The sequence below is a fragment of the Struthio camelus genome, chromosome W (genome assembly GCF_040807025.1).
Source record: "Struthio camelus isolate bStrCam1 chromosome W, bStrCam1.hap1, whole genome shotgun sequence".
Taxonomy (NCBI): domain Eukaryota; kingdom Metazoa; phylum Chordata; class Aves; order Struthioniformes; family Struthionidae; genus Struthio; species Struthio camelus.
Window position 1 is genome coordinate 39,963,842 of NC_090981.1, and position 13,893 is coordinate 39,977,734.

General features: G+C 36.0%; 1 protein-coding gene across 3 annotated transcripts in view; it reads left to right on the top strand.

Annotated features, from left to right (window-relative positions):
• The window catches only part of LOC104152973 (single-stranded DNA-binding protein 2), a 189,380-nt gene that overhangs the window by 53,187 nt on the left and 122,300 nt on the right, over positions 1-13,893 (top strand). The gene's annotated exons all lie outside the window — the stretch shown is intronic.

Consider the following 13,893-nt stretch of genomic DNA (forward strand, 5'->3'; position numbering starts at 1 on the left):
AAGTATTTCTGTAGGACAGTGACTCAAAAATGCAGGAATCTGTTATATATAGGTAACTTTCATTTACTTCCTGGAGTGCCTTAGAATTAGGACTGTCTAATTCTTTGATTACTCTGTGGCATATAGGAAACTCCTGGAACCCATATCACAGGTCATGTTTTGAACTCATATCACAGGTCATGTTTTGAAGCTTTACCAGGACTTGCTAAAGCTTCAAAGAGCTGTTCCACATATTTATGCAGAATGAAGAACATCCTACTCTCCTCCATGGACACATCAGCTTGGCCTCAGTTACAAAGGCCCACACCAAACGGAGACACAGATATGTGTTGTCTGGATAACTGTTCCCTGTCAATGCTAAAGAAAAGGCAGTTCAATAGTATTGATCTCATGGCTTCTGGCAGGACCATACTGCCTTGAAAATGTGATTGTTCTTCAGATATTTTTGAATCCTGAAATAAGTATTTTTTTGGTCATGGTAATAAACACTTACACTCACTCATGGAACAAGTTAAATTTAAAATCATCTAATGTAGGAGAACAGGAGAAAGAGAGGGGAAGGGACAAAAGTATTATGTCAGTTTTGACATCATTGAGTCCTACTTCAAAACACAACAGGGAAGGTTCAAAAAAATGTTCTAGAAACTAGGGACCGCAACATTACAACAGTCAATTTATTTTTCTCCATTCTCATAATGTAAGTGAAGAACTTCAGAACTTTGGTTCTGCATTCCAGAGTTAGGATGGAATTTAGGGTACATTAACTCTGCCAACTCTTTTCCATCTGGTGATTTCTTTTATACTGATGGAACCCTCAGGAGATGGGTTTATGACTCCTTTCGGGCATTCATATAATATAAAGGTTAGGATAACTTTAACCCGTGATATAATCTGAATCCTCTTTCCTTGAGTGTTTTCCGAGCCTATCTTACGAATATTTTATACTTATTGCAGAAAAATATTTATACATGTAAAATTAAAATTAAACTGCCATTCCACAATGTCTTATGGACACAAATTTGAAAAAGCTTAGATGAAACAGCTAAGTGCTCATTTTTCATTATGTATTTGATTTTAGGTTATTTACCCAAATTGTCATAATCTGATGACTGTTCAGCATCCTATAGTATATGACCTATGTGATCTTGCCTAAGTTGAAGTTAACCGAGACTATGTTACAAATGCACCATGAACACAATTAAAAGTATTCAGCATATTCTGCTTACAGGCCAATGACACTTAAATAACCTGTGCTTGGTGGTTAGATTTTGAGGCTGACTGGAGGAGCTTGTATAACTTTGCTCAGTAGCGTCCGTGCTACATCGATCACTCAGTTGTCATAATCAATGAAAAAATGTGTGAGAGGGGAAGATGGGGGAAAAAATTATGAGGAAGTTTTCCATCCACAGAAATATTAGCATCAGCCGATATGGTAAAGAATGTAAAGAATGTTCCTCAAATCAAAATCAACATATTACAAATAAGATTTCTGCAGTCTTTTATCCCTTTTCTGCTTTAAATATATACTTGTGGAAAAAAATACAGTATTTGAGCAGCTTTGCTGTTGTTTTGAGTGCTTGTTGTTAGAGCAGGGTTTAATTTCCCACTGAAGCAGGAATACTTTTACAGGAGTAGGGAACGGCTGCAGTGAAGTAAATTTGTGGAGATCAGAATGCACAGTATGACAGTTGACTTCAGCAGAGTGTTGCTCCCTCACAATATAGTGTGTTTCACAAAAGGCAAAAACCTAAGAAATCTGCAAAAGCTATTGTGAAATCATTTTGAAATGAAATAAGCAGTGAGAGGAATTTTTAAATGACAGAAGTACTTGGAAATCGAAGAAGGGGTGGAGTCCACACCTCTTTAAACTCATCAGTTTCCTTGATCAGTGAGTTCGCTATTGAATGTGAATTTTGAGGTATACTAAGAATTTGAGCAGCTGAATCGAAATTTTGTTTAATAAAAAAAAAAATGTTGTCTTAGCATCACCTTTGAAGTGCTTATGACTTCTGCAACTCTGGTTTATTGCATGATCTTCTTGCTCAATTCAGTCTGCTATGTATTGTCATAATTCAGAAAAACTGATAAAATACTCCATTGACTTCTGTGTGTGATACAATTGTGTGCTTGTGTGAGTGTTTAAATTACTGTAGAGTCTTGTTTGATGAAGGATAAATGAGGTCATGATATGCTTCTGTATGTACATCAGTCTGCGTAAGGGAGGATGAATGTTTATTTTAAAATAATTTTGTTTATTTTATAAATACATTTGCTGAGTATTTCTATAACCTACACTTTATTAATCTTTTGAGGTGACAGGAAAAACTAGCTGTTGCATAATTTTTGTCACAGATGAAATAAACTTGTCTGATATCTAGCAAGACTAATGTTGTTGCTTACTGTCATGTGGTTTTTGCTTAGCAAAATAATCTGCATCATGAAAAGGGCGTGCTTTTGAAATGTTATATTTATTTAATGTGAGTGTATTGTACATTCATATTAAAGCATATGACAAGTAGCTATATAATACAGTCAAGCGTATTTCATAGTCACTGAACATAAATGTTTATTAAATGCTTTGTGAAATCCTGACCCACATAGAGTTTTGCCATTGACTCCAGAAAGGTCAAAATTCCATCATCGATGAAGACTGTCGTACAGCCAGTCACCACAGTCTCACTTCTAAGTCAGGTCGAGGGGTTTGATAATATCAGAACACTGCTGGTAAGATTGTAGATCAAGTAATAGAGCATTTGTAGTTGTACTGACATATTTTAAAACTGTAATTGTCAAGTACAAAAAACACAAAGGGCTTGTTTATTAATTCATACCAGCAATTCAGATCTTTTTTTATTAAGTATGTGTTCTCTTGACCTAAGAAAATTGTTCATGGTGAATGTGTGAGTGGTCCCTAGTTCTTACACCAGGCAAGTCATGTTTAACAATAAATAGGCTGACTTAGTATCTTTTCTGTCTTTGTTTTTTTATGAGAAGGAGAAAGATTTAAAAATGTTTGATGGAGAAGGGGAGAAGAGAACTTCAGAATGATTTCTGAAGTACTGCTGCCTCAAACAGCTTAGTTGCTAGTCAGTCTGAAATGCACACAGGTTGACTCGTAAAATGATTAGATAGAGAAAGAGTTGATTATTTGCTATGTTAAGTTTCACAGTATTTTAATTGCAGTAGGAAAAAAATTATGCCATGTGAATTTGGTTATTTTTTCTGTTCTTTGGAAAAAAAAAATTTTGAGTTGTAAGATTTATTTCATTATTTAATTTGCCATAAAATTTAAACATGTGCTTTGCTTGTCATTGAATACAGCTAAATAACTGCAGCTGGACTTGATACATCTGCAGTATACTTGGTGGGGGAAGACTAGGAGGATCCTTGGTATTATCTATGTATAATGTTATCTCAAAAAACAGTACATACTGAGTTTTCGCTAACATCAACTCTGCCTAATCAAGCAAACTGAGTCTTGCCTGTGCGTGCCTGTCAGTCTATGCCACTAAATCTGTTCATGACTTTGTGTTAGAACAGTAAATATAAAACTCCTTTAGGTAACTGTTATTTATATGTTCAGTTATATGTGTATATATACATGTTTCTCCATACAGTAGCATCCCTATTCCACAAAGGAAGTGCTTGGAAATACTATTTCCTTGTCTTTGGATTGTTCTAATACAACTTTTGATTTTATCAAGCTGGTGAGAGGAGAAAAATCTTTCATGGCTGACAGCAAGAACACGAAGTGACTCTCAAGGTGGAGGCTTAACTGCCTGCAATACTACCAACGTTCATCTTAGGAGAGAGCAAATAAATAGGAAAGCAGAGGCCTCTTCTGACTTTAAAAAGAAGATAATGTATGTTCATACTGAGTATAAATGTTTACAGCACATCTGTATTATCTAAAAGGGATTCTAGTTTTATTTTCTGTTGAGATTCGAGGAGTTCTATTCTGAACTCATTAGGTATAGTTACATAAATATATTTCAGGCTTGAAAAGACAAATTATGTCTTGAAAGTACATATGCTGGGTCAGGGAAATAGATTCTGGCCTTGAACTGTAATATAAACATTTAGAATTAAAGTTACCTTGTTTATGTTTCAGGTAACTGGAGAAAGAAAACTGCTGCTCACCTAGCCTATTAATATTGTGGGTATTTCAGTAAGAATAGCTTATTCGAAGCAGAAAGGCCCCATGTTTCTTTTCCAGGTACCTATTACTTTTACTAGAGGAAAATCTCTATGTGCTTTGGAAATCTTGTGAAAAGAGTAATCATTTATATGGCTGCTCTGAGGCAAAATTTAGTCGCCGCTGTAGAATGGGTTTTCCTTTCCTCAGTGTCCTAAGGAGACCTCTTCGTCTCTCAAGTTAAGGTCTTGTCTCTCTCGGTTTTGAACTGAGTTGTTTAGTTGACAGAAGCAAGTTCCAATGTGAATATTGTTCCGCTCTCCTTTCTGTTTGTTTACAAACTGAATTTAAAACTTACTCGGCCAAAAGGGAAAATAAAATGTAAACCTTGTGATTCCTCAGAGAAAGCTGTTGCTTTTTAGCACTATCCCTGCCAATAAGTTTCTGACTGCCTTAAGTGGCCGTTCTCCTGTTCCACAGGCTGACCATTCATTTGGATCTCAGGACTCTGGGTACCTGAAGGCTGGTACCTGAAAAGTTCTTTCTTGCAAGTTGGTATCTTTACATAATGGTTAAAAACTTTTTACAGTCCAGAATTTCTTATACCTCCCTCCTGTATTAGAATGGAACTTCTTCCACATAGTGTTGAGGTAAAGAGGAATCTATCGATTCTTACAAGTAGCTATAGTAAAATCCTGACTATTCTCCAGGTTAGGTTTTGTTAGTGTCTTCTCCATAGCTCTTTGAAAGATCACTTTTGGTATGAGTAAGGGTCTCTTATTTAGTTTCATAGCTCCCAAAAGAATGCCAAGTAATTTACAGGATAAGAAAAAAGACACATTCACTGCCCCAGAGACTGTACAGTCTCATAAACTAGTATCACATTTCCACCTGACTTGTTAGCATGTTTTAATAGTAAGCTATATGACAGGGAGTTTAGCTATACTTGAAGGTTGTAGGGTATAGTAAAGACTATGCTATAATAAGTTCTATACAGATTATTCCTTTTGAAGATCTTAGTGATATAAATCAAATTTCTCTATAGAGGTTATTGGGCATACTGCTTGGGTATCTGATATGACTGATCAGTCTCTTCATATTAGTATTTCATAAAACAATTTGAGTCTCTGGATTTATTCCTGTATTTTATGGAAAAAAAAAAATTACCACTTTTTTCCCTCTTCTTTGTGCCCAGCTTCCCTCAATAAAACGAAGAGGCACTTCCTTGCTGTAAATGCCCAAAAGACCATAGTTGGTCATTGGTAGCACAGAGAATTTGAGGGCCTGTGAATATTTTTACATCTTTTTGAAGACTGAAGATTACAATGAAAGGTCTGTGAGAAAATGTTCTCTGAATTCATCAGTGAATGTTTGTTGGAAGTCATCATAAATCTCAAGCCCGTTGTCCCACAGCACAGTGAGACTGTATTCTGCAATGAGGATTGCTTTATTCTATTTTCATGGAACTACCATTTTTACCACTGAAACACACACACAATTGTCTTTTAGGTGAAGTTTTTGTTGACCTAAAACCCAGGAAATTTTGCTCTATTCCAAGATAAATTTTTAAAATGGCTTTTTTTTTTCTTGTGTCTCCAGGTGGTCTAACTCCATTGATTAACCGCAGTTGTAATGTTTTCCAGACAGTCCATCACACAGCCTCCTTCTCTGCCTCTCGTGTGTGTCAGGGAGGGAGGAATTCGTATCTAACTTAAGCTGTTCGTTTTTTTATTTTTTATTTTTTTTACTTCCCTAGCTCTTGCTACTGTGGTCTTCTGCAGGCTGCCTAGCTAGCCAGCTTGTATTTCTGGGTCCTTCCTGGTTTCTTGCTGAAAGGTGGATTCTAGGTCAGGTTTCCAGCTGTCTAGTTCCATGGAACAGAGGATGGAAGGGAAAAAAAAAAAAAAGGCTGGAGAGCAGGAGGCAAGTACAGGCAGAGAGAAAGTCAGAGAGAATCTACAAAATGCTGAGTTCATTGTCATTGTGTCATTCATCAGGAGAATGCCAAAATCAATCACCATGGAATCATGAAATATATAGATCCATGACTGAGATGAAAAGAACAGTTTGGAACTCTATGAGCTGTTGGTTAGTCTTCCTGCAGACTCGGAGGAACCTCTCTCCAGTCCTTTATTCTCTGTTTGCATTTTTGAGGTTCTCTGTGTTCCCGTGGACTCTAATTAAAAGCTGAGAATCCCAAGCACAGTGCTGTGGTTAGGTGTGATTTCTTTTGACTGTGGAGTATGCGCAATACCCTGTATATTTTGCACTTGACCTACTTTGTCCAGTAATGCTTAAGAACTGTTCTACCAAAGAAATACTTCTTAAGTAACTTGATAATCCCCTACGGTAGCTCTGCAGAACTAGTGCAAGGCCATTTATGTGTTTACTGATCATCACTGTATTTGTAGTTTCACCTTTTGAGTATGTTCTTGAGATGCATGATTGTCTTGAATTAAAGGCATGCTCTGTAGCTCCTGCTCTTGTCCACCTCGAGAACAGGTTATTTTTTTAAACTGGAAAAACCATTTTTTAAAGTTTTCATAATATTCTTTGCATCATCTATACTGACCTTTTAATGAAAAGCATCTCTTTCCATATAGTCACTGTTAAAATAGTGTACTCTACTTTTTTTTTTTTTAATATAAATGATTCTTTTTTAAGTATGAATGAAAAGCCTTTCTTTCCTGCTATCTTATTCCACAGAGATATATCTCACTTCCCAGTGCTTAGGTTTATTTTTAGTAAAATACATTCTTAGATATGAAAACTGGAAGAAGACTAAGGAAGCCTGGCATTTACTCTGAAATTCATATTGGAACACATTATATAAATCCATATGGTTAAAGGCTGTCCTGGTCCTTTAGAAAAATAAAATGAACAATTAAGAAATAATAGTTAGTATAGAATTCTTTAAGTAACTTGTCTTACAGGGTGATGTGTCTTTGGTTTACTACATGCACAAAAAAAAATCTGTAAGGCTCGAAGGTAAAGAAATGCTATTGTCAGTGCCTGAGTGATATTTTGTATGAATTGACTTTCAGTATTAGAAGGCAAGCAACAAATCTCCAGTGATTAAACCCTTTTTGCAAAATGTGATAAGTGTTTAGAATTCTTTGTCTTTCTTCCTGCTGTACATTGCACAGGAACACTAGTATAAAATGTTGTGAATATCCTCATGGAAGGATGGTGGGGTTTTGGGGGAAGGTGTGGAGAGGGAGATGTAATGTTCACAGTTTGAGATTCTTCTTGTACAGTGGTATTGGCAGAACCGTGCACATGCAAGCTTAACTTTTCCAGTCTCTTCAACTGCTTAATTGTGTTAATGTAGTGTATGTTCTTTAGTGCAGTTGTTTGGAATAGAATAACTAAAAAGCATGCTCCAGCCCTCAGTCAAAGTAAGCATCGCTTACTGCACTAAAGCTACACTGCTACACTGACTTGTATCAGGATTTCGTCCACATATTTATAGATATATCTCAAGTAGCACAAAACAATGTTGTAGTGTTATCGCCAAGATCTATGCAACTGTTTTGTTTGCTCTTGAGAAATTTGTCAAGTTGAGAAACTGATACCTTCCTTTGACTGTAGGGATGCCTTTTGCAGTAAAATATACATTTATTATCTTTTTGTTTTATGTTAAGAAAGTCTCCAAGAATTCTCTTCCTCACATTCCCTTGAGGAAAGAAGATATGCCCTTTCTGCCCCTACCTTCCTTCATCGTTCCCTCTCATAAATTTTTGGATATTATAATGACTTAGATTTCAGGTACCCCATGTCACAAACGTTAATTGTACGCTTTGATAAAGAACTGTATTGTTTCTTACGGTGCACATAAGTTTTTCTCTTTATAGAGATAGTTTCATAGGTAAGTTTGCGCTGTGCTTTTAATATAAGAACTAAACTATTTGTTGCAGGTAGAAAAATAGATTATATCCTCTACAAAATTTCAACGCTTAAAGGATAAGTGCAGGTTTAATTTTCTGAGAATGTAGAAGAAAAATGGTTAAATCTTGACAGTATGAGGAAGTGCCATCCCCCATAAGGGCAGTTTAGCTGCACTTTCATTGTTCCCAGAGGGAGGCAGTGGACATGTTGAAAAAGTGCCTCTTTTTAAAGAGTGTTTTATGCTTCATTTTCATTGAGAACAATAGAAGGTAACAGCCTTTCTAATGAGGAGAGACTTTCATGGAATGTTCTGTAGAAAAAATAGTATATGTTCATAATAGAACATTAAAAAGATTTATATACACTATATATATTTAAGACTGTGCCAAATTTACAAAATAGGTAGGACAGAAAGAGGAAGCTTTTTGTTTTCTTTTGCTTGGAGATAAGGGGGTGTCTGTAAGCGTTCAACAGGTTAGGGGAGAAGGGAGTGATAGGTCAAAGAGATAAGGTGGAGAGTACAGGATAAAGTAGAGGTCAGAAGACGGGAGGAAGTGGCTATAATGCTCAGGCTGCTTTGCAGCCTTCCAGAATACTTAGTCTCTAGCATATACAGGTAAAATCTGGTTGTAAAATCGGATTGTAAAATGTATTTTGTAAAATTGATAGGCACACGGTTAAATTATTAGAAGCTTTTGCTAGTAATAGATTTCTTCATGGGTTTGCTTTTCTGTGTTCTGAAGTCTGACACTTTCTTCATAATTAAAATAAATCCAAGGTAACTCTGCTCTAAAGTTATGACATGTGTTATTGTCTGGAAGAAGGCTCCTTGGAAATTTTTAACCAGCTCTATGGAAATCCCAGGATGTTGCGAATTGTTTCTGCTCGTTTATGCTGATGAACGGTTGTTAACGTTAACCATTTCTCAGAGCTATGTTGTTGAATATTTCTTACTCCAAAATTTCAAGCAGCTAATTCCTGACATATTTGGAATAAACTTTCTTTATTCAAATTTCAATTTTTCGTTTTAATGTGCTATAACGGAGTATTTATGCTACTACAGCAAAGCTTGTGTTGCAATTCAAAACTTGGACTTAATGATTTGGAGTGAACTCTAAATCTTTTTAATCAAGGTTTCAATGAAGAGAGGATATTTTTTATTTTACAGTTGAAGCTCTTTATATACATACATTGCATCATACACATTTTAATAATTTAAAGCATGCAGTATGAGCCATTTGCTTTTAGATAGTCCCTCAGAAGTTGTAGAAACTTGGCTTATTTTTCATTTTTTTTGCTTTTAAGAATGAGCATATACATGTCACTCTGAGTTTAAATAGTGTGTGTTGAGAAATGGCCCATTTCTAAAATTTTGTTTCAGTAACTACATTTAAAAACATTATAATTACTGCTGTTCACATATGGATCCTTCCTATTCTTTGCACAGTGTGAACAGTATGCTTATACATAGCAAGTTATTAAAGGAAGTTAAGCCGTAGCCTGCTAACATTGGGTATGTTAAATTGGCTAACAAATGGTCTGAATTTAGGGTTTAAAAACCTTCTGACATTAATATTCAACATGATTGTACATAATGCTTTACGTCAGTAAAGTACTGATCAAACATTTGATCAGTAGAGCACGTACATTGGATTAAAACCTTGCAATAACCCACTTCCTGTGCATGCTTCCCCCGCCGCCCCCAACACTCCTTGTCCTCTCCTGGGGATTCCTTGTCTCCCCCCGCCCCCCATTCTTTCTTCTGATGTTTTATTTTCCATATCAGCATTTCATTTCCAGTTTATTATTCTAAATAAAAATAAAGATTTAGGTTGCCTTCTATTAAGTGTTTTCATTCAGAAGTTCCCAAGTAGCTAATGAAATTTCTCTATTAGATGATGACAGGAGGGTATTTTGAGAACTCTGCGTAGTTATGTGCATCCATGTGAGTATCTGTATGTAGGGATATATTCGTATCTACTAGAGTAATAAAGTACAAGCCAGCACTACTTTGATGCAAAGAATTTTTGTTGTCTTGATAACAGTATTTGGCTATGTTTGAGGCACTTTGATTAAATATATTCTTCTTTAGCCTCATATAAAATAAAAGTGAAAGTGAGAGTCTTATTCCTGAACAATATGCCAAACAGATTTTGCAATAAGCTCGACTGCTCTGTTAATACCTCTAAGTGACTCATTTCAGACTTGCTTAACACATGCCTGGAAAAACCAAAGACTTATAATATCCATCTGCTCTCTAATATGATGAAAGATGAATCCTGAAGATCACAAATTGTGGGAGACATGCAGCTCTTAATAAGAACAGATGAACAACAAATGTCTTATGAGAGGTGGTGAAAAATGAAGTAATGAGGAGGAAAGGCAGGCAGGCCTCTTGAGGGAGCATGGGTATCCATGGCTGACTAGAACTGTCACATCCAAACGTTACACTAAATCTGAAATGCACATTATATAACACAAGTCACAGGGAACAGATAATAGTCTGTTTAATTTTTCTACCAAATTAATACCCTAATATTACAAGTAATTGTGCTAACATGGATACTTGAGTTTGCACAGGATCTGTTTTACTTCAGAAGAAATTTGGTGCAGATCTCCATATTAGAATATCTGTTTTCAAAATGGGCTTTTGAAATCTTGGTTATTTTAATCTCTGTATTCATATCATTTCAAACAATGTATTTTTTTTTTAACTTAGCTGATGAAAATATGTAAGACTTTAATGCATACAAATAAAGCATTTCATTTCCGCATATAGAGTTGCAGAAAAAAACATGCATGCACACATGCGCACTTAGAGCAAAATGAAGATTATGGCATAATCAAGAATGAAGATTTAGCCTGACTTAAGGTGAAACTCTACTTTGTTCTTTTCTCGTTAGAGGCTGTTTAAATGTGGCCCCTCCTTAACTTAAATGGGCAACACCATAGTGCTGTCACAGTAAAGTATACAGACTAAATTTATGCCAGTTAGCAAGGATACCAATAACAAAACTCAGATGCAGCAGCCTGTAACCCATCAGAGGCTAATTTACCCTGCCAAGAAAGTAGTAGCCTGCATAATTCACACCCAAAGAGGAGCACGACCTGTCTAATTTACTCCGCCATAGGAAGAAGAAGACAAAACTCATTATAAGATATATGATAAATATTATGTTCTGAACCATAGAGAATCTTGAAAACGTTTCCCAGTTCAGCTTTGGAATCCAATTTCCATAAATGAATTACAAAAGTGAAATTTTAGCCTATGAAATGTACAAAGTCCTTAACCTGAGTCTTAGGAGGTGAGTTTCCACTTTAAGAGAAGGGGAAAAAGCATACAGGTAGCATATGTACATGTAGTGGAGTATCATGTTACAGCATGTAAATCAATTTACGTAAGTAAGATTTGCAGTGAGATTTGCATAGACAGACACTAGAATCCCTGTGGAACGTGACCTCATTGACTTTATCACAGATCAACACAGATGTTGTGATCTACCGGTACAGAGCTGGTGGCAGGATGAGGGTCTTTGGCCCTAATCTGGCAAACAATTTCATGGTGGAGTAGCACTGTAAGTGTGAATACTCTCGTTAAACTCCCATATATGTTTGCAGTATCAGGATTGTATGAAACAGTATGAAAGCAATGGGTCATTTTTATTTCCTGTCCAATTTTAGTTATTTCTTAATATCGAAACCAGCTCTTCAGTTATTTATTCTGGATTTTTTCGGAATATTCATTTGCAAGCAGACCTTTTTCGGATTCCCCCTGTTGTGAACAAAGACTCTGAATTTCTGTTTATAAGAAGGACAAAACTCTGTTAAGGAGAGGTCCCCCAGAGAACTCCCAGGTAACGTTGCAGAAGGATTTTACTCAGTCCCAGCAGTTTATTTATCGAATTTTGTTTATTTCCCACTATTTTTATGGTTTTACATTCTTCCATTCTGTGTACTCCAACACAGTGTTTTCTGAATCCTATTGCCAGTTGCTTTACATTTCTTGCTTCAGTTGCTTTCCCCCGTTGTTATATGGAGGTCACGTGGTGGGTTGGGGAATGATGGATCACAAGAGTATAGTTCCTACTACTCCTAAGTCAGATGCAGCTGCTGTCTTGGCTTTCACTCATTTAGAATAGTTTACTTTCTGCTAGTTGGATAGTTTAATTTAGCATTTCCAGTAACTGCCCTCCTCCCTTGAAAGATAAACAAAATTAAAAATAAACAGCCTCCTACCAACTGTTCTTTCTGTCTGTGTGTGATGGCCATCCCTTGAGGGTTTGCGGAATCTTCCTTGACGCTGGAAAGAAAGAAGGCTTCCTTTTGCTGTCTTCTGGGAAACTTTTCCTTTAGCACTAAAAAGGAAGTTACTGATCAGTCAACATCTCAGGTTTCTGTATTCCCTTTGTCAGGGGCCTTTCTTAATGCTCGGCTGTGTAGTTCTCTTGGAACTGAACAACTTCTGATTACCGACTGAATAGCATTAATTCTTAGAGAGTTAAAACTGTACATTCTCTATACCTTCATGAATATTCAGTCCAGACTTTGAAACAAAGCCTCTTCCTGTTCGCTCAGGTTTGAGATTTAATCCCGTGCCTTTCCAACAATGAGACACACAGGAAAATTGCCATTTTACTTTTCTCTTAATAGGAAAAAAGAAGCTCTTTTATATCCTTACTTTCTTTCCTGATAATTTGTAGAATCTTGCTGGAATAAAATTGGTATTGTAAATTCTTGTTGCAGCTCTGTAATATGTGGAGGGTTTGCCTGACGTGTCTGTTCCTGAAATCATGTTCCTTAAAGCTGTTTGAGGAACTCAACTTTTATTATTTTTTAAAAATATCTTCCTTAGCTTACTTGATTGCTTAGAAAATATGACCTGAGTGAAACATGGAAAATGATTAGGTGCTGAAAAAAGAAATTTCTCTGGTAAGATTTACACTCTTTATATTCAGTTTCTGGAAATCTAAATTACCATAAGAAAATGATATTAAAGGAGTAGCAAAGAGGGTGATTTCAAAAGAGGACTTTGCTATGTTTTTTACGCTTTACGCTGTTATTAGGTATTGTCTCATCCCATAGTGGTAGTTACAGTTCCTTTATAACTAATAAATATGCATCTTTTTATTAACATTAAAAGAAGCATACCAACAAATATAAATGTAACTTTCCATTTTCCTATAAAATATATAATTTATGAAGTGGAATCTATAGGTTAGGATTCTTTTCAAAGTCTGTTTTAGTTGCTTTCAATTTTATTAAACTTCAGAAGCTCCAGCTGAAATTGTCTATTCAAGGTGTCTGCTTCAGGCTGAATTCCTTTCTCTTGGTAACTTTTAGCAAAAGTGATTCTCAGAGGATTTTTAGAGATCTAGATAGATAGATAGATAGATAGATAGATAGATAAAACATAAGTGTTCTTCCCTGTGGTGGAACTGTTATGTTTTTGCTGTGAAAGAAAGGAAGGGGTTGAGGTAACTCACCCACTGTGGCCAAAATAATCTATGACTATGTGACATTTCTACATACTGGAAGCATTATTAGTCTGGGATCATTGTTTTGTAAATATGCTAAACACTTGATTTGTAAATATTGTCCTTGCACTCAGTTTGCTTCTCCCTAACCACCCTTAGGTGTTACAAAATTTCCGTTGGAGGAACACGCAGTCCAGTCCATCCTGTGCAGTAAGGGTCCCACAGAAAAAATTATGCACAATACGATATGTAATTGAAGAGTGTGTCACCATGCTTACAGGCAAGGGGCTAGAATTAAAGTTTTACAAGTCAGGGCAGTCTTGGAAGTGGCAAATGTGGGTTTGACAGCCCCAGGTTTATGAGCCTGCACGCTTCGCTTCTTCATTGATTGCTGTG